Below are 27,513 nucleotides of genomic sequence, written 5' to 3'. Positions count from 1 at the left end.
AGATAATAAGTCAAATAAAATGAGAAAGAGTGTCCAAAAACAGAAGGCCTTACTCTAATGCTGAAGAGTGATGCTTAGTCAGGCTGAGCAAAAGAGAAAAGAGAGATTAAGTGATGTGTGAACAGTTTTTATCTTTCCCTCTGAACAGAAAATGGAAATACAAATAACTCTAAATGTTCTGGGGTATGTAGTATGTAGTTCTTATCTTCTGAGAATCAGGTACACTGAACTATCCACAACCGATGGAACTGGAGCATTAACTCTTTAACTCCCAGCGCACTACATGACCTTATGATATGGAATACCTATAACAAAAAAAAAAAACAAACAACTATAAAATCATTACTCTAAGCAATTAAAGAAATCCTTTATTTTTCTGAGTCTGTCTTTATTTACTAGCTATCTCTTGAGACAGAGGGTAAAAACCACTTTAAAAAGGAGCAAATTAAGGTTCTCTTATTCAGAAGACTAATTAGGAAACAAATGGATGAAGACCTCATTAGGTCTTAGAGCTTTGCTTACAAAGCAATACTGCATTAAAAAATTAAATGCTAATTTATATGCAAAAATATTTAACAAATGTTCTTGCTATTTTTGGAAGGAACATAGACTACTGTAGAACTGCTGAATCTTAAGTCACTGTCTCTGTGTAATTAAGACTAAGTGTAGTAGTAGGCAGGCTGTTATGAATATTTTCTTCATGTATTTTTACTTATCTGCTCATCCCCATATGATCCTTGGTTCCTTATAGAAAATTGAGACCAATAAAAATGAGAAAAGGTTGCAGTGTGTTTTTCTGAATGAACACAGAAGTACAGCCTTGTCCCTCAGTAGCAGAGAATTAAAAATCCAGATTGTAGGAACTTGGTAAAGGCTGACAGAACATTGAAAGTTAAAATGCTTTCTACTGCCTTTTAATTTGCCTTGGAGAAAGCTCCCAACTCTCAGATTGTTAGATTATATAAACTTTAAAAATACAAATATTGTAGATAAATAATTAATTCTGATAAGTTCTTATTGTGAGATGCAAGTTTAAAGAATAAGTAAATGAATATTGGTAGTTTAATCAATAAATTAAAAATCATAACACTAGACAATGCAACTACTAAGGACAAAAAGAAGAAACTTTGGTAAAATACCAACTCTCCAGTTATTTATATTTTTAGGAAGTAAGTATATAGAATACAGAAAAAAAAGGTCAAATTATTAAGGAAATATGTGTGTGGAAAAAAATTGTAAAAGACTAAGATAAAAAGTAAGCAACAACTGACAAGAGTCATAAAGAGCAACAAAATCATATTTAGTCAACATTTTAGTGTCAAGAGGAAGATAATGGTAAAAGCTGATCTGTTACTCTGGGTGTAGGGTAAGAGCTGATGATACCAAGAATGACCAAGTGTTTAATATTCCTTTTAGCTTTAGATTTTGTGAAAAAGTTTGCCCGATTAGACAACAGACATAATCAAGAAGAAAGGGGTAAAGATTCAGTGTGAAAGACAAAACTGTTTCTTTTTTTGCCTCAAAGCTTGCTTTGTGAGGCCTTTCTGATGATAAGACTCTGACTGGCAACTGCTAACTATCTAGGAGGATGAATGGTGGGTGTCACCATGCCACAGTACCACTGCTTATGATTGCAGAGATAAGCAGAAACAGGACAAGCAGTCTTTTTCTTGAAGTGCTGCTTGAAGGAGCTGACCACTGCAGAAGATGATAATGCTTGCGTATGGCAACGGAAGCACCACTCCCTGGTGGCTCATCTGTTGGGCCAGGAATGTCACACTAAACTGAAAGAAGAAAACCCACAGAAATGGGAGATAAAAGGCCCTCACTAAAATAGGGACTTCGGAGACAAACTCCCTCCCAAAGACACCTTTGACAAAGAATTCCCTGAGGGAAAAACCTCTTCAGAAGAACCTCCCAAGGCCTGCTTGCTTCTGAGCTTCCTGGCTTTCTCCTATCCCCCACGGTGATCAGACAAGTTCCTGAGATCAACAGACCTACTGTGTACCTCGCTGGACCCATGGTGGTGACTATCTCTTTTGCTCTCTAAAGAGACTCCTTGCTTATATTTCCTACCTTTCCTATTGCCCACCTCCCCCTTCCCCATCTCCTTAAACAGCTAGGACTTTAATAAACTGGTTGGACCAACATTTGAACCATTGTTTCTTAATCTCATGCCAGGTATACATATATCAAAAAACCTTGCCTCCCTTTTATAAATTGGAGCAAGACATTCAGTCAGAAGTAACGGACAGTAGAATAAAGAATTATACAATCATACAATTATACAATCACAGAGTCACTGAATGGCTTTAATTGGAAAGGACCTTGAAGATCATTTAGTTCCAACCCCTTGTGCCACGGGCAGTCTTGCCAACAACTAAGTCAGGTACTAGATCAGGTTGCTCACTCAGCTTGGCCTTGAACATCTCCAATGAGGAGGCAACAACAGCTTCCCTGGGCAACCTATTTCAGTACCCTCAGAGTGAAAAATTTCCTGTTAATATCTAAACAAAACCTCCCTTTACTATGTTCACATAGCCCCACTACTTAAGGTTGTCTAATCTTGACTGTATAATAAAAGTTGATTATTGTTGGGAATCTTATAGCAGTATCCTTATTATCAGCATGTTCTGTTTGCTCAAGTCTCTCATTTCTTGGAGGCACAGTTGTTCTCCAAGTAGTGTTGTTATGGTTTGCTTCATGCTGATTAGCAGCAGCGTTGTTGAAAGAGATTAGGGAGCTCCACCATTAGGAAAATAAATAAATAAATAAAAATCATTAAGAAAAAATAAAATTCTGATTACTAGTCTTGAATAAGAACACTTATTCTAAAAAAAAGTAAGATTATTTTTCATGCACTAATATTCATAGCTGGTGGCATAATTAGTTCTATTTGTCCATACATTATTGTCTGGCTTAAGTTCAAAGAGAAACCTATCCTTCACCACAAACTATAAATAATATCTGCTAGAGCTTATGTGTTTTCAGAAGCAAAATAAGACAAATAAAACACGAGTTTTATTCTTGGGGGGGGAAAAACAAAACAAACAAACAAACAAAAAAACAAAATTATGACACTAAGGATCAAAAAGCAAAGATGATGATATGCTTGTAATCTCAGCAGCACTGGAATTATAATTAATGCTGTTTAGTTTCTAGTTTCTTATTCCACAAGTATACTTGAGACTATGATTGTACTAATTATCGTCATGCCCAATGAAAATACATAATCAAAGCCTTTGAATTATTTTCTACTATGGGAAAAATAACACTATATATATGTTTGGTAATAAAATATGCCAAGATCTGTATTAATATTAAACAAAATATAATAAAATTGTTCTGGTAAGACAAACCAGTTTAAAATCCCTTCTGTTCAACATTATTGAGGCCTCAACTAGAGTGCTGTGTTCCATTCTAGGCTCCCTAGTACAAGAGAGACATGGACATATAGGAAAGAGTTCAAGTAAATGGCCAAAAAGATGGTTAAGTACTTTCTCATCTGAGAAAAAGCTGAGAGAGCTGATACTGTGGAGCTTAAAGAAGAGAAGGCAGTGGAGGGATCTCATCAATGTCTACAAATATCTGAAGGAAAGATGTAGAAAGGCCAGAGCCACACTTTATTTGGTGGTATGCATTGCCAGGACAGGAGGCATGTAAAAGATATTGTTGTGTTTGTTTCGTTTGTTTTTGACATATCTTGGGGGGGGCAAGGGGGGAAGGAAAAGGAAAAGGAAACAAACAAACATAAAAGTAGAATCATAGAATCATGGAATCATAGAATCACAAGGTTGGAAAGGACCTACAAGATCATCTAGTCCAAACATCCTCCCATTACCGTAGCTACAGCAAACCACTAAACCATATGTCGTAGATCCTCATCCAGATGCCTCTTGAACTCTGCCAGCTTGTTCTTTAAAAAAAAAAACAAAAAAAAACCCAACACCTAAACGCCTTGTATATATTATGCCCACTGATATTATCTGGAAATAAAATTAATAGCTATGAAATTCTAATAAAATACAGTGACCTTGAATTTTTTATTTGGATATTATATTTATTCACAAATTAAATCTTAGGTGATAGATGACACTTCTACTCAGTAATATTTATTTAAATAGCAATTGTAATTATACTATAAGAAAAAAAGAAAAGTGCAAGTGTGCAAGTGTATCAACATTCACTGGATAGTATTAAATATGGTAGTGCAACTATAAAATATTATTAAGATATTACAACATTTTGAATAATATATTCACACTTAGCCATAAAATAAAATCTCAGAAAACAGATTAAGAAGGTTAAGAAGGTACTGAGAGGTCATTTAGTCCTTTTCCCTGTTCTAAGGAATGTCAACTCTGTGATTCTGTACAGGCATTTTTCCACTTTTCTTTAAGACTTTTGTGACAGATTCCCTTAGCTACCTGTCCGTAATTCATTACCTTACCTTTACATGTCTACTCTGAATTTCTGGAATTGCTTTTGAAGCTCATTATTTCTTGTCTGATACACTGTGATTATGGAGGACAGTTTATTTCCTCCTCTACACATACAGATGTCCAATCAATTTTACATTTACTCCAGTGTCACCTAAGTACACTTCTCCCATTTGCTTAACACAATGTTGTATGAAAGAGCACGATAAATGTTACAAAAATTGAACTTTGTGACACATAATGCCTTTTCTATTCAGCACTGTGTAGAAAGATCAGATCATTTAGGTTGGTTTGACCCTATTCATTCTTCACAAGCTTCTTTTATTGTGCTGTGTATTTTATTCTTGTCTTACTTGCAAATAGGGTACTTGATAATTTGTTGCAGAAATTTTTAGGGAATTGATATTTGAGCAACTTCTGTATGGGTCTCTGCTAAAGTGCTATTATCCATTATTCATTAGAATGATCACTGCAACCAGTCTGGTTATCCTGAATTAACAAAAATTATACAGTTAATTTATGATTAGCTGTAAAAATAATATCAACTTGTATATTTATCCTCTGCAAAACTACTGATCATAGAGTTGATCGTATTATTAAATCATCCATCAGAAGAGAGAATATATTTTCTGGTGAGAAATGAGAAATTACTGTTCCATTGAAAAATTCTCATCAACAACAAATTCTGATTTTGCTTCTGACTCATAGAGAAAATGAGGTGTAAATAGAAAATATCCTCAGTTATATTAAGCAAAACCAAAACTAAAACCAAACTAAGCTCCAAAATCCAAACATGTAAAACATTATAGGAAGTTTTAAATTAAGCCATGTCAGCAAATTTTGGCAGTAATCAAACCTGCAGAAAAATCACTGTGGTGCATCATAATTTAATTCAGCATTACTTTTTGAACTCTGATTTAGTGTTCTGTGTATGCCACAATAATTCTGAAAAACTGATTAATCACTAAAAATTACTCTGAAATGCCTGTGTTCAGATGGAGTGTTCTTTACAATTCTTAGTAGAAAGCTGTTGACTTATCATGTACAATCATCAGTCTCAACTGTTGGATTAATAACTCCCATTCAGTTTCAGGCGCTTATCTGAGGAGTCATGGTTGGGATTATAGTTTTCTGGCAGCTGGTCCAAAAATCCTCATCTCTTCAGGATAAATGCTATTCTCTGATGCAGTAAATGGGTACAAATAGAATAGGTTAATCTAGCTCTCAGAAGTACTTTAAAGAGAATGGCTAGATTTTATGTGTTGTATATATATTTACTTCAAGGTGCAAATGCAGAAAGAAATCTTGAACTACTTGAAAAGAGCAAAGTTAGTACTATGAATTTAGAGAGAGCACACTGGGAGACTAGTCTGGCTGCAACAGATTTTGACTGTGAGCACAGAGTATTACAAAGCTGAAAAGTAGGGAAATTTTTGGAGAAAAATAAGTATCAAAATAACAGCAGAAAATTTGATGAAGGAATAATATAATTATCTCATAATTATTAAAAAGAAAACAACTTTGTCATGCCTTAATGTATATTACACACTGGAAATAAACTTTATATATTATATAATATATTATATATTATAATATTATATATTATAATAATTGTTTCACTGCAATAGCTCAAAGCCTAACCTGGGATCAATTTCTGGCATCTGCCATAATCTTTCAAAATTGTTGAACTTGGAAAGGTGATCACTGTCTCTAAAGTATGTATTTATTTAGTTACCCTGGTAGACTGATTTCAGTTCTCCAATGAATATCTTAGTGATAGACTAAGAAAGGTAACATTGTCTACATATACAAATTCCAAGTTCATTACACATGAAAAATAGGTTTGCATTAAATTACCAGTTGTTTATTTTATTTTATGCCTTCACATCTATCAGATATCTGCTTCTACGTGTAAAAGAACTCAAACATTTGTGTACTATTAAACGTCTCAACTGAAACCAGGACAACTAGATATGATCATGTTCAAATTTTTAAAATACTTATGGTTTATGAACAGAAAAATAAATAGAAATGGAATGAATCCTCCCTTGAGTTGCTTGTTCATCTTTTATTTATTTATTTATTTTTCTTTGTTTTCTTGTCTAATTTTCAGATGGGTTAGAACTGTTTTCTTCAGAGTGTCTAGTATGAAGTTTTTTGTTCTAAGCAGTAGCTAAGCAGTGTTGTACAGTGCCCAGGACATTCTCAGCGAAGGGCACATGGAACTGGGATGGAACAGAATTAGGGCAGCTGTCTTAAACTGAACAAAGGGCTACTCCATACAATATGATATCATGCTGAAGGACAGTTTTGAAGTTGGCAGTAGTTCACCTCTCCCTCTTCTGCTGCTCAGGGGGTTAGCTGGGCATCAGTCAGGTGGTGGTGAATAGCTGTGTAGTGCTCAGCAACCTGCCAGGTGAAATCACCCAATCACAGAATCACAGAATCACAGAATTGTAGGGGTTGGAAGGGACCTCTAGAGATCATCGAGTCCAACCCCCCTGCCAAAGCAGGCTCCCTACACCACATCATACAGGTAGGCGTCCAGGTGGGTCTTGAATATCTCCAGAGAAGGAGACTCCACCACCTCCCTGGGCAGTCTGTTCCAGTGCTCCGTCACCCTCACTGTAAAGAAGTTCTTGCGCACATTTGTGTGGAACTTTCTATGCTGAAAAGAGACCAGCCTCGCCACTATGGCTCCCACACCTCAGGTATTTATGAACCTGGATCAAGTCCTCTTTCAGCCTTCTTTTCTCAAGGCTAAACAGACCCAGTTCTCTAAGTCTCTTCTCCTAGGGGAGATGCTCCAGGCCCTTCACCATCTTTGTGGCCCTCCGCTGGACTCTTTCCAAGAGATCCCTGTCTTTTTTGTACTGGGGAGCCCAGAAGTAGACGCAGTATTCCAGATGAGGCCTCACCAAGGCAGAGTAGAGAGGGAGGATCACCTCCCTCGACCTGCTGGTCACGCTCTTTTTAATGCACCCCAGCATAAGGCTTGCCTTAGAGACTGGAGTGACCACAGGACTGGTTGTGAAGGCTGTGGCACCCACAGGATAGTGCTGAACAGAGCTCAGTAGGAATAGTCCAGGCCCCAGCATGCTACAGTGATTTGTTCCTCTTTAGGACTGCTAGGGAGACAGCAGACCTTTTTCAAATATTCTACTAGTTTTCCAGGTTTCTGCAGTTTTTCAGAAGTGATATTCTGCATCACTGGGTATGCCCATCACTCTAGGCACATTCCAATGCATCCTACACTCCCTGCTACTCACAAATATCCTGCATCAGATTATATCTCTGGGTGATATTCTAAACTAATTTTTTTAATCTTAAACATAACCTGAAACACATTCATGACACATAAAAATTGGAGCACACTGGTTTTAACATCCCACAGATATTCAAAATTCTCAAGAGCTACTGTAACCAAACTGCCACAACATCCTGTGTTTATATGGTCTGATCAGATCTGCTGCTATATCAACACCTTAAGCTCCACACTGGGCACCAAAATGACCATTTGGATTTAATCTCGCAGGTAGCTGAGCACCGCATAGTCATTCACTCACTCCACTCGTTTCCACTGGGTTGTGGAAGAGAATAATAAAAATAAATTAAAAAGAAAAGCAAACAAAACAAACAAACAAAAAGCAGTACTCTTGGGTTGTAGAGAAAACAGAAAGAATAATAGTTATATCTTGATAGAATGCTTTGACTCAGTGGTATTGTGAATTCATTTGGAAATTTCCAAAAGTATGTTCTAAGTTGACTGAAGAAAATGAAAGAAAAAATAACTCTTTGCCATATAAGAAGATGAAAAGAAGATGAAAGCTGTGTTGTCAGCTGAGTTTTCATCTGGCTTTAATATGCTGATTCTTGATATTTCTTGTTATCATATACAAAGCATATGAAACAAAGACAAAACAAAACCAAAGTCAGTGGTAACGCTATATGGATGAGGGATGTAGTTGATACAGAAAATATTTCTCAGTTTTTATCTACAGTGTGAGGTAGACTAAGAGTCTGATTTTCTACTTTTACTCTGGGATGTATTTTTCTCTGGGGTTGTACTGCAGGAGTATCCACTGACAACAACAACAGAATATAGGATGGATACCAGAAGAAAATGAAACAAACAAACAAAAAGCTGTAAAAGATTTTTATTGCTCTATTTTTTTTTAACTTTGTCATTTTTACCTTAGTACTTCAGAAAAACAATTTTTTTTTTAGAATGTTCGAATAAATACTTATAACTTTGACACTGTATCTTTGAAAAAATTAGAATCTGAATAAAAGCACATCTTGTCTCTATAATTTTAAAAAGAAAAGGAATAAGAATCTGTACTTCAAAAAGAAAGGTCTAAACTTTTTAAAGTCACGTTCATGGTACATGAACATTGAAAACATATTCTTGATTTTGAAATGTTGCTGTAAATTTTGGTAGAGATTCCAAATAGTTGGTCTTCGACTCACTGCTATCAATGAACTAATTCACTCAGGAAAAGATCTAGAACTGGAGTTAGATTTAATTCTTAATAGTAAATAGGAAATTCATCTATTCAATTTTATAAAATTTAAATTTGTTTATTGATTCTTTCGCATCTAACTGGAATTTAAACCATGCTTTACTCTAAAATACTCTATTTACTTTTCTTTCTGTAAGGATCTGACTGAGAATTGCTATAAGAAACTTGATATAGTGATAATAAAGGATTTTTATCTTTTTTAAAATAAGTAGTTGTAGTTTATGAGAAATCAGCTAATAAGATGTACTGGAAGAAAAATCTATAGCAAAACATTTTCTAAGTGTATGAATATTCTTTTACAGACTTTAGAAAATATGAAAAGGCACATCTTTTGTGACACTGGTCTTATTTTCTTCTGAGATAACTCTTTAGCATACATAGCCTGGTGTGATTTTGAGACGTGGCACTCTGCCATACATCTGCTGCAATATTTTATTTCCAGGTTTTATACTTAATTTTTTGACAATATTTAAGATATCCTTTTCTATAGGATGCTTTGCTCTATGATATAGCAGTTAATTTTCTTTCTCTGTAATAATAGGAAAACAAACATAGATCTCTATGTTTTCAGTTCTTTTCTGGAACAAACTTGATAAAAAGTCACTGACACCTATGTATACTATTAGAACAAAGACTTCAGGCATTTTTGTTTTTTACTAATCATATAAAAATGTAAGAACTTATTTATTTAAATTAATAGAGAAGCCAAAATATTCTATTTACATATCAAAGTTGGGTAGTTTTAGAATGAAGTTACACAGAATATAGCTTATCATAGATATACTGAAAACAAAACAAAAGAAAAACAAGCAAACAAACAAACATTCAATCTCAAAGCCTGAAAGATCTGTTTTTATAACTGAGGCTTCAGAATATGCATAACATAAACCACTATACTTGGCTTCCATGTAAATTCTGTGGCATTTTATGTTGTATACTTATTTAAGTATTCCAGTCAAGTCAGAAGAAATTATTGATCGGCTTTAACAGATGACATGCCCATAAAGTCATCAACAAATATTGGTGTCTAATTCTTAAGTACATGCGGATGTCTGAGATAATGGATTATGGTGCAGTGGTCATGATAGATAAGATTTTGAATATATTTATTTAAATGTTAGAAGCATTCTGGGAGTTTAATAATCTATTTTTTTCTTATCTTTTTTTTTTTTTTTTTTTTTTTGGTTTACTCTTAAATGCTTATACAGCATTAATAAAGTATTGTTTCCAACTTACCTGGGGAACTTTGGGATGTAAATGTTACACCAAGCTTACTAAATGATTTATCTTGAAGCTCTGTATATTGTTACCTCATCAACTTCATATAGCTCAGCTCTTTGAAATCTGATATAGACTACAGGCACAGTAATTTTCACTGGAAACACATACAGAAACTTTGAAATTTTTATTAATACAAAACCAAAAAGCAGCATGCAAATATCTTTCTCTAAATAGTATTTTTCTATAACATGTTTGTAAATTTTTCCACATGTAATTCACTCTCAAATAAAATAAAATAAAATAAAATAAATAAAAGTTCTGTATTTGTTAGTACTGTCCATTAGATACAGCATTGCTATTCATAGCCCTGTGTGGTTTTAACTAGGTTCAGTGTTTCAGGGCTCTCATTTTCGCTCTTGTAAGAATTTTGGATAAATTATCAAAAGTTATTATTGAAACTCCTGATAGGCAGACCATTAGAAAATAAAGCTAGGAAAATCCTTAGGTCATAAAGAAACAGTTCAGTCTGACTGACTTAGAAAGGAGTTTGCATCTTTGACAGTCCCTCTAGACACATGTTCATTCTGCAGGAAGAATATAGAATGTTACCTAGGCCAATCAAAGAGCCACTGTGCCTTGTCCATGCTGGTGATGATCTGACTGACAGTTAATGACATACTGTGCATCCATGAGGACAGAAGAATGTTCACACAGGGGATGCTGTTAACCTTTCCTATGATTCTCTCCATAAATAAGAAGCAAGTACAGTGGGATTATATTGATTAGACTAATGACAATGTGGATGATGTGTAGTAATCTCCTTTAAGAGCTCATTCAGCTTCTTGATTAAAATTATTCAGCAATCTAGAATGAACAGGTTTTTTTGTTATTTTTTTCTTCCTTTTTTTCCTTTTCCTTTTTATCTTTCCTTCTCTCTTTTCTCCTTTCTTCTTTCTCCTTAATCCTACTTATTTCCCCTTTTCCTTTCCCGTCCCTTCCTTTCTTTTTTTCATTAAAGCATATGCACAAACTTCTGTGATATAACTTAGTACTAATGTTGATGATAATAATAATAACTTATGCTTGATTTTTTTTTAATTTTTTTTTTTCTTATGCTTCTAAGCACTAGACTTATTTCTGGAGGAAGACTGTAAGCAATTATAATTTCTGAGTTCAGTGATTTATTTTATTTTATTTTATTTTATTTTATTTTATTTTATTTTACTTGAAAAAACTTTCATCATCATTACTGATCCTTTGGAGAAGGTCGCTGGACCTTTCTGATTTGAAGTTCTTCAGAGAACTTTTAAATGAGAACGGAAATTTCATGACACGTTTTATTTTAAAAATGATCTTTAAAGTAATTGACATTTGCAAAATGAGATTAAGTTCTGTATTTTGCACCTTCCTTTACTACCCCACATACTACAGCTGATGAATATAAGGAATTATAGCAAGAGTAATTATATTTTCTGTATTACAGTGTGATCTACAATATGGTTTTCATAACGGGACAGCATAAAATGAAAAAGTTTAACAGAAAATAAGCAAAAAGGCCAACATTATTATTTTTATTATAATTTATTCAGATATTGACTTTTAAAGCATCCATCAGATTCATGAGTCAACTTCAACTGGGACTGAAGTCATTGGTCACTTTCACAGAGGTTCTCCGTTTATATGTCTAATAGCACGGGATTCATTATCTTTTTCAATTATTAACTATAGTCAGTAAAGTTTAAAAAGTACAAGAATAGTCACATATCACAGTTTGAACTTAATAAGTTGAGTTGACCTTGAAGCGAAGAAGAGCAGAGGAGACATAGGGTCACTCTCTTTTCACAGAGTAGGGGAAATGACCTTTGAATCGCTCCTACTTTCTTGGCCACTGGCTGTTATCCTGTAGGTGTTCTGCTTGAGAGATTTCATCAACAAAACTTTATGATTACTACTGGGCAATTCAGAGAACCACATTAACACTGGCCTCAGAGGAATTTTTTATGTCACCCCAGCCAGAGGCTAAAGAACTATCAGAGAAGTTATGGGGGAAAGCTAATTAGAAATGAGAAGGGAAAATGGAACTGAGTGTAAATAAAACATATATAATCTATTATTCTCAGAGTTGTAACAGCTATGTCCTTGCGTGTATTTCTAGCTCCTTTCCTCTGATGCCCTGTGACATTCTCACATTTTGAGTTACATTATATATTCAATCAGACAGTAAGCTTGGAGGAATATTATGACATCCTTTTTTTTTTTTTTTTTTTTTTTTTTTTTTTTTTTTTTTTTTAATCTTTCAGGAATGAAATTCTATACCAAAACTTTTTCATGAAGGTCATCACGGTAAGCTAGAAAATGGAGGCATATAATATGCATTATTAAGAAATGCAGTGGTGACATAAAACAGAATTCTGAACATTTGTGACTAAAATCTGTTACATTTAGACACAAGGTGGAAAAAATCAAGAATGTTATCTGAAAGTTTATATCTTCATGGAAGTTTTTTACACATACTAATGCTATGACTATTAGACTTTGATAAAAACTTTGTCGTATATTCTGGAAAATTCATTTTTAAACATAGCTCATATTGATATAGATACATATTTTGGATGCAATTGTCATAGACATCAGCAGTTCAGAAACCACATCTGAAGTAGTCATCCAAGTCTTCCTTTATACTCAGAGAGAGAAACAGACAGTCTTCAGCCACAATTCATTTGATTTATTCTTAAATTTTATATAAAAATATATATAAATTTTATATAAAAATGGGAGCAAGTGATTAACTCCACTGATTAGTTCAAATGGGCCATACTGCTTACAAGAAGACACAGCACATCAGTGCTGAAGATGTCTGTATTTGATCAAGTGTATCCAATTCTTAAAGACAATAATTTCAACATATTTTCTCAGAAGAAAACTAGGTAGGCAGAAATCTATGTTTCCTAGTATTTTTTTTAGTATGGCCACCTCCATAAACACATATTCCACATTTTCTTTTGCCTTTGAAGTGTTTCTGCTATACAGTACTCAAATTGAGAGTAATTTCTAAAACTGTCCAACTTGAAACCTGTCATTTATGAAATATTACAGGTGTTAAGATATTGCCACAACTCACTGAACATCATCTTTTTAGGCTGAGTAAAATAAAAGCTATGTGGATACTCCCTGCCTTTAAAATTTGCAATTTTGAGAAATTTAGTTGATTTCAGTTTAAGATAATTTCATTTTTATGAATAATTATTCTTTTTCTTTTTCATTTTGCTAATTTGTTCAAATAACTACAACTATACTTCCTACTGGTGACTCTAAACAACATTTCCAGCAGGAATAGCGGTCTTACTTATTTTACTTCATGAGAGCGTGGTTTTGTACATTTTTTTTAACTTTTTTTAAACCAAGGAGGTTAGCTTCTGTGGAGATCCTCTGGAGCTTTATTCACTATAAAAATATTTTCAAAATTTTAAAACTACCTTTATTCATGGGCTGTATGCTGTGATTAAAAAAAAAAAAAAAAAAAAAAAAAAAAAAAAAAAAAAAAAAGGGTAGTAGATGCTTAACAAAATGACTGATGGACAATATAATATATGTTGCTAGTATAAGTGCTGGTTCTATAGCATACACTTCAGTTCAGTCCAAGCTCCATACCTGTGAAGAGTGATAATTAAAGAAGAATAAATACTGGAAACGTAAAATGCCAGTTCACTGAGAACAGGCATGCTGCTGTACATTTCATTTTGTTCATTTGTTTGTTTATTTTTAATCCCTTCCTAATAGTACATCTAAAGCTTCTTCTGTTTCCCAAAATCTGGAATATATACTGAGATATTTGTCATCTGTATTTTAATATCTGTAGTGGCTGAGCCTTGATGGACTGCTAAACTACACCACACAGCTCACTCCCTCCCTCTCCTCAAAAGAAGAGGGTGAGAAAATATTATAGAAAAAGGCTCAGCAGTTGAAATAATGATGGATATGATTACTCTATTGTAATTAATGTCACAGGCAAAATAGACTCAATGTAGAAAAACTGATACAATTTATTGACAATTACTGTAAGAATAAAGCAATGAGAAACTAAAAGCACTGAAACTATTAAACTTCAAAAATATGTAGTTTAGTTGTTTGTTTGTTTATATATTGGTTTTCATCTACCTTATTTTATTAAAAATTAGATTTTCTTGATCAAATAAAGATTCTCCCACAAAAATCTTTTGGCAGCCTTCATAGATTATTCAGATGTTAATTCTACAAATGAGTCTCAAATACATTATTTTGATACAAAATTACATCTGAATTAAAGGAACTGATTTTAGACAAAGACCGGAGGGCTCTTGTATTTTAGATAATGCAGGAGGCTTTCAAGGGATTGTCTGTATTTACAAAGTACTGGCATCTCAATACTTACAGAATAAGACTAAGAATTTTAAATATGTTTATACAGTGGCATTATTTTCCTCTGGTTGGAGTTCCCGCTAACAAACCTTAGTTAGAAAGCCTTAATCTAAGAGGAAATATATATCCTTCTAAATGAAATGACAGATTAAATAAATTTGTGTGTGACTTGATCTGCTTGAGGGTAGAAAATTTCTGCAGAGAAGTTCACAGGCTATATCAGCTGGCCACAGCCAGTCATGATATTCAACAAACCTAAATGCTGGGTGCTGCACTTGGGTTATGAGAATTGGGCACAGTAATATGGGTTTGTGGAAGAGTGGCTAGAAAGTTATCCAGCAAAAGAGGACCTGATAGTGTTGGGTGACAGACAGCTGAACATGAACCAGCAGTGTGCCCAGGTGGCCAAGAAGACAAATGGCATTCTGGCTTGTATTAGAAATAGTGTAGTCAACAGGACCAGGGAAGTAATTGTCATACTGTACTCAGCTCTAGTGAGACCACATCCTGAGTACTAAGTTCAGTTTTGAGTCTCTTGCTACCAGGGGATATTGAAGAATATTAAGTTAATTGATCAAAGAAAACCAAGAAAGCTGATGAAGGGATTAGAAAACAGTACTTGATGAACTTTAAGATCTTCTCCAGCCTATTTTTTTCTATGATTCTATAGCTGTTTCTAAATACTGTTAAGATAATTTCTTTCATTTTTTTTTCATCCACCAGAATAAAAGTGTAATATAGTAGATCTTGTCTACGTAGACTCCTAAAAAGTATACTAAGATCAAGTAAGTAGAAGAATTTTGAAATTACACTGTAACTGTTTTGTTGATGGTCTTGCACCTGGGTCATGGCAACCCCCACTATCAATAAAAGCTAGGGGCCGAAAGAACAGAGCATAGCCCCACTGAAAAAGAATCCAGGCTATTGGTGGATACAGCTGGACATGAGTTAGCAATCCCAGCCTCCCAGAGCATCCCAGACTCAGTCAATCCTGGACTCCATAAACAAACAAACAAACAAAGCAAACATGGCCAGCACGTGTAGGGAGATGATCCTTACCCTCTGCTCAGCACTGCCGAGACCTCACCTGAAGTTCTGTAACCAGATTTGAAGTCCTGTGTACAAGAGGGCGTCCAGAGGAGGGCTATAAAAATGATCCAAGGGATGGAACAGCTCTCTGACAAGGACAGGCTGAGAGAGATGGGGCCGTTCACCCTGGAGAAGAGAAGGCTCTGGGGAGCTCTGAGAACATCCTTTCAGTATATAAAGAGAGGAAGGATGGGGACAGACTCTTAAGCAGAATCTGCTGTGACAGGACAAGGGAAAATGTTTTCAAGTAAAAGAGGGGAGATTTATACTGCATTTAAGATAAATGTTCTTTTACAGTAAGGGTAGTGAAGCACTGGAGCAGGTTGTCCAGTTGGGTGGTGGATGCCCTGATACTGGAGGCGTCATGCTGGACGGGTCTCTGAGCAACCTGATGTACCTGTGAATGCCCTTATTCATTGCAAGGGGGTTGGAGTAGATGACCTTTAACAGTCCCTTTTAAATCAAACAACTCTATGGCTCTATGATAATTTTCAAAGGCAGGCAGTGCAATAGAGCATCTCTTATATATTCAATATATGTATATTCAAACTTAGAAAATTGAGGTGTTTTTTCTTTTTTTTTTTTTCCTTTAAAAAATGCTTTTTAAAACTGAATTTTCTAGTGATTCAATTTGAAATCTATTTAAATAGTCACTTTGATCAAATAAGCTACTGCATTTATTGTCTGTAACCTTTTTCAGAATATATATGATGTATCTCCAAAAGTGTGGTAAACACTCAGGTGCATTTGTAAAGCACAGAGCAAATTATATCATCACTTAGCTCATACTAATCAAATATTATTTAAAGGATAATAAATCAGAACAAAATTACATGTCAAGTATTCAAAGGTTATGAGCAACAGAACTGCAGTACAAAGTCATTGGCTGAAGGAGAAAATCACTATTGCAATCAGGTTACAATTATCGAGTTCTAGGCTTCTTTATATGAAAAGTGGATTTGTAACAGTTTAATGAAAGACTGATAATAATTGCAAGCTAGTATTTTTGTGTTCTTCAGATTTGACTCTGTTAGAATGTTGTTGAGAGGGCAAAGGAACAAAATTAACAAGTGACTATAAGCCACCTTGTGTTACTGTATCAGAAAACATCTGTCGTGATGTCTAAATCCATATCATTTACTCAAACCATCAGTGCACAGAGTATAGTTAAAATAGCTTCATTATTTTCTTTATTTGTTGTATTTTAAGAATTATTAATATTACTTAAACATAGGCAACAGACATGGACATTTCCAGACAGAATCAGAATATATCAATAACATTTTTGCTCCAAATGTGCCACTGATAGTATTTATTTCTCATTTTCTCCATATTTCTTCCTTTTTGTTTCCTTTTGTATTTCTTTTTTTATTTCTTTCCTTTCCTCTCTGGCTAACATAGGGCACCAAGGAGACTTACAAGGACGTTGTAAATATTATTATTTTTTAATGAAGATTTAGAATGTGTTTACATTAATAGCATTAACTACAGTAGACTGAGGTACATACATATGCATTATTACATATATATATATATGTAATATATATTAATACATATTACATATGTATTCTTCATGCAAAAAGAGATTAGTATCTCTGATCACCATAACATAATCAGGGAAACATTGGCTGTCTCTCTAAGTAGAAAGTAACTTCTTGAAGAATTATGAGTCTATTTAGTTATGTGCAGAGTTCGACCAAAACAACAACAACAACAAATTGCTGATGGTTATTTTTTATCATAAATCCCTAAAGTTGAAGATAGGGAAAAATTCATTACTCCAAGATATTCTAATTTGTACCTTTCTCTCAAGTGTGTGAACTAATATCCACAAAGAAAAATCTGTAAATGAGTTCATGAGAAGTCAAGAGACCTATTACAGAGAAACCGCAAAATGATTTTGAAGTCATAAAAGCCCTTAAATGTACTGCAAAATTATTATAAATACTGTCTGGTTGATCTTGCCGTCTTTTGGCAGGCAAGATTCTCCTTGATGCCAAAGGGAGTTTTGCCATTATCAGAATTTCAAAGATGAGATCATTTATAAACATCCTAGTAGTCTAAAACATTACATTTTATTACCTCCATAAGTACTATATTCCTAATAGAGTTAATAATTGTGAATAAATTTGTTCCTGAATCATGGCTCTGAGAAAACTAATACAGATATAAGGCCATATCTAAATCTTACTTATAAGTAAGCAAATGGGTGCAGTCTTTGTGCCTTACTGATTCAGTGCCTGCCGCATGCCCCTCTAGCTGTCTTTAAGTATGAGGGAATGTTTGATTCTGCAGTAACTACAGCTGTATATTTAACTATATGAATTAGGGGTGTATAAATTATTAATGCATGTTAGATAATTTGTTTTGTTAATACACAGTTTTTATTAACATGTTCTAGGATAAATTGGCTTCAATGAAGTTTCCAGCTAGCCCTATGTAATGAACAAAAGATTTTCACAAGGATTTTTGTCTAGTGTTAAAACTTGCCATGTTGCAAGCAATATCTTAAAACCCATGAGGCATAGGACAATAACTGTGCTTGCAAATGTATCTTAATATGTCATTCTCTGTCCCCTGCTGCTAAGTGAAAATTATTTATTTCCATGCTTACTGTGAATTTCTGTGCATAAAAGGACTGTATCTCTCTTATTTAGCTTTTAACTGCAACTATATTTATTGAGTTAAAAATAAAAGATACAGTAGAAACTAAACATTGTGGACCAAACCCAAAGCAGAACTTTAATTGCATCAGAGCTCACAGACTGCATGGTTTTGGTTGTTACTTAATCAGCTTAGATGTATTAAAACTGATTGTATTATGCAGTGCTAGGACTGATACATTTGTCAAGCATGATGTATGAGCAGACATCAGACTGGGTAAACAGCTTGTCAATGTACTGTATAGTGGCAAACATTGGAAGCACTTACAGTGACCAATCCCATTGTACAGCAATCTCCCCTTGCCTAATTTCCTAGTCACTTCAAATACTGTCACACAATTTTTTTCTCCACAACAACCTGATTTCCTAGTACAGTGTAGCTAGTGTGAAATGAACCACTTACCCTAAAAATAACCTGAAGGTTGTCAGAAGACAGTTTGATGAGCCACCAGTTCTCTATATGCTGCAATAAAGTGGCAATACTGTCATTCCTACACATCCTTTACAGAATGCAGAGATGCCCCTTTTTAAAGTATTCTCAGGTCTGCCCTATAGCTCACTGCTGTTGACTGGACAAGTCAATTCTTGTAAATTCCAAAGACAATCAAACACACAGGAAGGTGTTCTGGTGTTTCTGAAGGTCTTTCCTGCAGGCCAGTTCCAAAAAATACTCAGCTGTATTTCTGAGAGATTCCTCATGTAGCAGTTTTTTTCCCTTTGATTTATATGTGGGGAGGAAAAACACAAAACAAAATAAAACAAAACAGAACAAAAACAACAACAACTACAAAATAACATCATCAACAACAAAACAACCCACAAATCTACTAAAGCTATATCTCCTTGTTGTGAAATATCAAGAATATCTATCACAACAAGTCTGAATGTTTTAGCACCAAGGTGAAATGCTACCTTTTTGATGCTTACACATTACTGATAATAGTATAATTATACTTTGTGAAATCATTTGCTACTTTTGTTTTCAAATGAAAAATGTGTGCTGTTTTTCCCCATTCAGTCACTGGACTAACATCGGCATGATTTGAAATTTATTACATCTTATCATTTCTATTTTGCAGATGAAAGTGCAGACATTACGTGCACGAATTACATTTATGACTGCATAAGTACATACACAGGATATTCTTATGCTGTCTGTGGAAAACTTGCATTGTTCTTGTCTGTGACTTCATATGTATGCTTAAAGTCTATTAGTAATGAAAGGAATCTCAAAAAGTCCTTCTTATTGGTTGCTTCTTCTTGCCCACATCCTTAATTCTTCAACACAGGACATACTGAAAAGAAAGCATTGAGCAAAAACCTTTTCACATAAATGTCACTGTGAAAATGAAAATGATGCTGTTGGTTTATTGGAAGAAAGCATTTTTCAAAGATTACTGTTTGCTATAAAGGAAAAGGCATCAGTCATAATGCAGTCCAGCAAAATTGTTCTTAAAAAGCAAATGGTGCTGTGAGGAAGGAGCCATTCAGAACCACCACGGGGCTGTTCTGATGCCTGCATTTCTTGTAATTTTCCATTAAGGTACTATAACTGCAGATCACTCTAGTATAATCAAAACAAAGCATGCAGTGTATTTCAGAAATTATAGCTTATGTGTAAAGTCCAGAATAAAAAATTTCTTAACTCTATTAAAGCGAGCACCAAAATACTTCCAACAGTTGTGTTAGAATTTTTAACAATTTTTAGATCTCTTGTTGTTCTGTTTACATCTGTTCTGTAAAAAGGTCTCTCACATGGATATTAAATTGTGAAGTCTTAAGATTCTCCATTCAATCTACAGTCCTGAACTCTGAGTCCAAAACTCTGCAATGAATTATGTTATCAATAAGCTATATTTATGTATTTATCTTTATTCCAGCAAACAATATTTGCTGAAGCATTTGTAAATATTTCTGAAGTTCTGGAAGTAATTATTCTATTGGATTTTACTTTCTTGTAGTGATTACTCAAAATGAATGTAAGGCTGAAACACAAGGAGCTAAAATATCATTCTTCTCCTTAGAAAATACTCTGCAAGTTTTGAGCACCTGGAATTAAGAGTTACATAGTTCAACAAAGACGAAGAAGTGGGTAATAGGAAAAAACACTCAAAAACATTCTAGTGCATCTTTCTACCTTTGATTTGGACTACTAATTGAAAGACATGCAACACTGTCATTTGATAATCATCTTCTACAACCAGGTTTTATCTCAACATGCCAAAAAGTATCTGGAAAATGCCAGTAGGTGATGTACAGCAAAATAACATCTATTTTGTTGTTATTCTTGTTGCTATTTGCTTGTTTGTTTGTTGTTTGTTTTTCATTTTGCATATTGTCTCAAGCAGAAAAATGTTGGTGCTAAAAGTCAAGTAGCAACTGTGAGGATTATGAGGCTGCAGTCAGGGTGGATATAATTCATTCTGCAGTGGGCTGGTTTACTTTGTTGAGCAAAGTGGCTTAGGGACACATTTGCTCACTTATTCAGTTTTGCTTTTTGATTGTGCACTTTGTTTTGTGAACAAAAAAAGCTGTGGAAAGAGAACAATGGTTTAGTGTATGTCTAGAATCATAGAATCATAGAATTGCTCAGGTTGAAAAAGACCTGAAAGATCATCTGCTCCAACCACAACCCAACCATACCACCCGAACTGTAACAACCCTCTGCTAAATCATGTCCCTAAGCACTACATTCAAATAGTTTTCAAACACATCCAGTGATAGTGACTCTACCACCTGCCTGGAGAGCCTATTCCAGTGCTTAACAACCCTTTCTGTAAATAAGTTTTTTCCTGATATCCAACCAAAACTTCCCCTGGCTCAGTGTAAGGCCATTTTCCCTCATCCAGTCACCTGTCACCAGTGAAAAGAGACCAGCCTCACTCTCACTGTAAGCATCTTTCAGATATTGGAAGAAAGCAATAAGGTCTCCCCTTAGCCTCCTTTTTCCCAGACTAAATAGCCCCAGTTCTTTCAGTCGCTCCTTGTAGGGCATATTCTCCAAGCCCTTCACAAGCCTTGTTGTCTTTTGGACCTGCTCTAGCACCTCAGTGTCCTTGTGTTGTGCTTGCTAATGAATAGACATGTACTTTACTTATCTAGTTGTTAATCCTCAAATTCATCATATCATATGCATATTGTATTCCAGCAAGCCAATTACAACAGTTTAGCAGCAATCCTGACTAACCAGAGAGAACTCAATTGACTAGAGTTTAAGTGAATGTGACTCCAGTCTACAAAACAGATGGATCCAGGATGTGACAGGCCTGTCAGTCTGACCTTGGTACCAGGGAAAGTTATGGATCATATTGTATGACATCTTATGACACAGATGAGATAATCAAAAGATCAGATGCAGAAAGCATGGTTTTTTGAAAGGCAGGTCTTGCCTAACTACCCTAATCTCCTTCTGTGCCCTACTTACTAGATGAGGAAAAGTCCACTGAAGTTGTCTACCTGGGTTTAAATAAAATGTTTGGCATATTTCCTTACAGTATTCTCCTACAGACACTGGCAGTTCATGAGGTATACAGTTGTGCAGTTTGCCAAGTGAAAAACAAGCTGGATGGCTGAACTCAGAGACTCAAGCTGAACGATACTCAGCTCAGTAGGTAGCTGACATGCAGTGGTGCCCCTGAGGGCTCAGTCTTGGGACCAGTATTTTTTGACATTTTTACTGGTAATCTGGATGAGATGGTCAAGTGAATCCTCAGTAAATTTGCAGATTACGCAGGAAGGTGAGACTCTTGATCTGCTTGAAGACAGGAAGTCTGCACAGTGGTTTGGATAGGCTAGACTGATTGTCTGAGTCTGACTACATGGCATTCAACATGAGTAACTGCAGCTGTACCTAGATTCTAACAGCTCCATGGAGTGGCTAGAAAAAGACAGGAGGGTACTGGTTCATAGACAGGTAAACACAAGCTGGCAACATGTCCAGATGGCCAAGAAGGTCACTGGCTACCTGTCCTGAAATAATGTTGCCCACAAATCTAAATAAGTGATTGTACTTTTGAATGTTGCACTGGTGAGACCACATTTTGAGTTCTGTGCTCAGTTTTGGATCCCTCACTAGAAAGAGAATATACTGCTATTTGAGTGAAGGAGCTCAAACACAAGTGGCTGAGGGAGCTGACACTGTTTAGTCTGGAAAAGATGAGGCTCAGGGGAGGACTCATCACTCTCTGCAGCTACCTGATAGCAGGTTGCAGTGAGGATGGTATCTATCTCTTTTCTCAGGTGACAAGTGATATGATGTGAGGAGATGGTCACAAGTTGCACCAGGGGAAATTTAGAGGGATATTAGGGAGAATTTCTGCAAGGTGATGGTGGTCAAGCATAGTTTAGTGTTGGCACATTATTTAGTGATGAGACTTGGTAAGTCAGGTTGATGGTTGGACTTCATGATCTGGAAGGTCTTTTCCAAACTAAATGATTCTACAGCATTACAATTTTTAATGTCATTATGAAGTACAAGTTTTAGAAATGGATAAGACTCAACAGAGTTTTCAGCACAAAAAATCGGTATACTCTGGAACTTTTACTTGCTTCTTTGTAAAGATAAAAGCCAAAAACCAAACCACCACTGAGTTTTAACTTAAAAGTAGTTTTTATCAAAATCCAGTGGATAAACCTATATCTCTTATACTTTTCTGATCCTGATTACACATGTATAGAGAAACAATGTCAATAGAAATCTCTCCCTTTTCCTTGGCTTTTCTATCTTGCCTGCATCTTGTTTCTCTTGTTTTTTGTTTTTTGTTTTTTTTTTGTTTTGTTTTTATTTGTTGTTTCTTTCTTTCTTTTGTTGTTGTTGTTGTTCTATTTTGTTTTGTTTTGTTTTTCCCTTGGGTAGATGAAGGAGACTGGAAGTTACTTACTTTTTATTTTATTTTATTTTATTTCATTTCATTTCATTTTATTTTACATTTTCTATGTCTAATTTATGTACATTTGAGGAACTACTGAAGGGAAAGCTAAAGGGAAGCAGTAATTCCTGCATTACTTGTGTAGTTATATGTATGCACAACAGTAATTCTTCACAGCTAGGTGTCCAGATACTGTCAGATATTTCACATGATCTTTATACCATTGGTCAAGAGTTCCAGAACCTCACTTGAATGCAGTGCCTTGGGAGGTCAGGATCCTGCTGTGAAAGACATTTTTTTCAGCCAGTTATTGCCAATCATGTAGAGTCATAATACTGGAGAAGAATTCTTGATTTGGTCTCTGAATTTCATGAGGAGATAATGGACCACTGGGGTAATGTGCTCATCATGACCTCTGCTGCTAAGCAGCTGAGCTAACACAGCTTGTAATACCTGGAGGTTTTTCAGGTTGTGCTGTGCCTGATGCAGGGCAGCAACTTGAAACTGTATCTGGATGTGTAAATGTAAGTGTACTCCTGCAATCACTTTTTATTATTTATTTTTTTTTAAGAACTTTTCCAGCGTGCATTGACAACAGATTATTCAGAGGTTTGTTTTATGCCAAATACAAAGTGAAAAATAAAGTTCTTGATTCAGATTAGTAAGAAAATAACATTTTATAAAAATGTCAATATATGCTAAATGTGTATCCTGATCATAAGCTAACACGCCAGTCCTTGACAGGATGCAACAAGAATATGAGGAGCACATAACCTGACTTTTTGTCATCTGTACAAAGAGAACAATTCAAACTACTCTTCATAAGGTGAATTAAAAGTTAAATGTGTTGAAGGCGAGAAATCCAAATAACCTATGTCCAGAAATTGACAGAAGCTAACACTAAGTAGAAGGCTGTTCATGGGTGTTTCTCTGTGCTTAGTTGTCCAGCCCAAGTTTTGCAGCACTCTGGAAAGCCGGCAAAAATCCATTAGCAGTAAATTAGTATTTGTCTGACCTAGTATAATTTAATAAAAAAAAAAAAGTATTTTAAGGTGTACTTAATAGTTTTGTAAAACATGAAAAATGAAGCTTGTTATTCTGCATTATTGGTACAGATAACTAGACAAAAATATTGATATTGAAAACATGTACATTTAGGGTTGCTTACTATAAGAGATCATTCTTTTACAAGATTGTCTCAAAGGTTGCTGAGAATACAGACAAGCAAGTCCAAGCAAGTCCTGGTCAAGGGTTGAGAAATCCTTCATCTAAGGGACACAGATGGACAAGGCCAGGGGCAACAAGAGAGAGATAAACTGGGAAGCAGTCTGGATTTACCTGCCACCTCTTGTGCTTTTGCCTCAGACCATCAGAATGGCGCGCAGCAGGACCGCTGTTGGATCCTGATGGTGACTATCCCTGCTTTATGCAATTCTTGTTTCTTTCCTATCTTTTCTATCACCCACCTTTCCTTCCTCATCACCCTAATTCATAATAGTGTCCATCCTCCACTTCCCCATTTCCCTGATTAAGAAAACTGGTTGGACCAACATTTGAACCACTGTTTCGTAATCTCACCTTGGGTGTACATATATTAAAGAACCTCCCTCCTAGAAACTGGAGCATGACACTGACAAGAATGACATAGAGGAAGGTGTATGAAACAGAAGTGTGTGCCTTGGACTTCAGTAAGTCTTTACATCTTTCTGCTAATCAAAAAGCTAACACAAACTTTGTCTTTTCTCTCTTGCTTATAAAGCACATGAGATAAATTTAAGACTAGTACTGATTCAGGCAGTCTGAAATAAGAATTTGAACATCCTGACTGTCATAGAAAAAAACAACAACAAAAAACTCTCAGTTTGAATAGTTTATAAAATAGTTTATTAAAAATCAGGAGAAAAGTAATTTGTAATTTTATTGATGTCACATAATTAACTAGCAATCAACGATCTATACATTTGAGATCAATATTAGTAATTGCAGCAGACAAACCACAATGTTAGATGCTTTCAAAATGTTAATTAGCAAGTATAATTTTTTAAAATTCTTTTATAATCAAACAACCCCAAATTTTATTTCTTTCCCCCTACATATGTAGAGAGAGTTTCCTTGCATCTGTGTGTGTGCTATCCTCCCTTGCAATGGTCTTGATATGAGCTCTCCAACTCTGTGTGATCTCCACTGTATCACCTGTATCTAGCAGTGTGGTTCCCTGGGTTCTGCCTCCATACAGATACTCTACTGTAAGGTTCAAGTTGCTCCTGGCTGAGCCATGGGACAGCTGTGCAGCCTGGTCTGGGCTGAGGTATGGTGGACACATAGGCACCATGACAAGTGCGCCCAATGCATTTGCTGCTGCTTCCTCTCAGAGGTCATTTCCTCTTTACAAAACATTTGCATTGTGTTTTTGTTTTTTTTTTCAGTGCTTCTTTTCAAATTACTTCATAGTTTGCCTTCAAAAGTCTGAGAATCCCTGTGTAGTTTTTAATCCAGATGATCATTTTCTTGCTACATAACACTGACAACTGAGGGTCATTTCAGAACAAAGTAGTGCTTGAGTTTAGGAGACAAATTAGCAACTGCATCTATGCTGAGCAAAATAGGCATCTTAGACTACTCAAGAATCCTGGCCATTTGATCCTCTAAAGTCAGTAATTCACATGAATACACTGGATGTTTCTCACCACTGAGAAATATGTCAGAAAATGAAAATCTGTTGCAATTTCACTTTAAAATAGAGCTGTGGTATGGACAGGACAGTTGCCTAGACTGGAGGACCTAGAATGTTGTTAAAAGTGTCAGTTTAGAAGAGAATTCAGAGTGAATTGTGCAGATAAATAACAACAAACATTTCTTCCAGAGGATGATTCAAAGATTTAGATGCCTCCCATGGGTGTTTGCAGTGCACTGCAGAACAGGAAATGTCTGAACAAGAATAGCAGATGTGACCTAGGATGTGTGCAGAAGTTGTACGTGTCTGGAGTAGCAGCTGGAGGGCATGTAGGATACGTAAGGAAATCTTTCTGTAGCTGTCTAAATCAAGGCATTCTTTGGAGAAAGGTTGCTCCAGTTCCTCAATAATTATTCCCAAATAATATATGTAGAAAACCCTTTAAGTAAAATATATATTCCAGTAATTTAAAAATGAATAGAGTTTTACCATTATATTTTTCATATGCTTTTTGTAATTTTTGCTATTCTGTTTCTTTGGGAAATTATGAAAATAGCTTAGAAATAGTATTTGGAAGTATGTAAAATTCAGGCAGATACTAGCAATTACAGAGAGAACTCATGGGGTTTTTCTAGCATTCCTAACTATTGTCATTAAAGCTCTTTTAGCTTGATTTCATATCCCACTAGTGACCTTTATGGGTTCTAAAAATCCTATTTAAGAATTTCATTTTGATCGTGTTCATTATGTTTTTTGTTCAGCATATCAACTGCAGCATCTTAACCTCTGCCTACCTGAAACTTATATTGCCATTGAAGAGTATGAATAGACATAAAAATAAATCCTGTAACTGGGTTTGAATAATCTGTGTTGTACTTCCTGGTTACCAGTAATGTCTTCTCAGTGACTAAGGACTGAACAAACCATTCTCATGCTTTCAAAGACTTATATCCTTCAAAACTGAGTTACTGTTCTCTGTAAATGGTCACTGCTTCAAGCTAATTTATGAACTAATGTTTGGGAATTGTCAGTGTGTTGATCGTTTTTCAGTGAGAAACTGCTGACATACAGGTAAGATGGGCAGCGTGGAGGATAAATATCTGTGTGAACAGAGGATATACAAAGGGTAGTGGTCAGTGGTGCAAAATCTAACTGAAGCCCAGTTATGAGTGGAGTATTCCAGGAGTCAGTACTGGATCCAGTCCTATTTAACTTCTTCAATAACAACAGTGTAGACAACAGGATAGAATCAACCCTTTGTAAATTCACTGGTGCTACGAAAGCGGGGAAATGATGGATTCACCAGAAGGCCATGCTGTCATCCAGACACTTCAGCAGAATGAAGAAATAGAATTCTGAATAGGCTGGAAAGAACCTCATGAACCTCAACAAAAATATCTGTAAGTCCTGAACCTGGGAGAGGGGAGAAACCACAGGCACCAGGACATGATGTGGGCTGGAGAACAGCTCTGAAGAAAAGGGTCCAGGAGACTTGACAATAAGTTGAGCAGGAGTCAGCAATGTGTCTTTGCCACTAAGGAGTCTATCAACATTCTTGATGTTATAAGGCAAAACATTATCTACAAAACAAGAGAAGTGATTCTTCCCCTCTATTCAGCTTTGGAGACACTGTTCCTG

Source organism: Excalfactoria chinensis, chromosome 1 (genome assembly GCF_039878825.1).
Source record: "Excalfactoria chinensis isolate bCotChi1 chromosome 1, bCotChi1.hap2, whole genome shotgun sequence".
Classification (NCBI taxonomy): domain Eukaryota; kingdom Metazoa; phylum Chordata; class Aves; order Galliformes; family Phasianidae; genus Excalfactoria; species Excalfactoria chinensis.
This window is presented reverse-complemented; position numbering follows the sequence as displayed.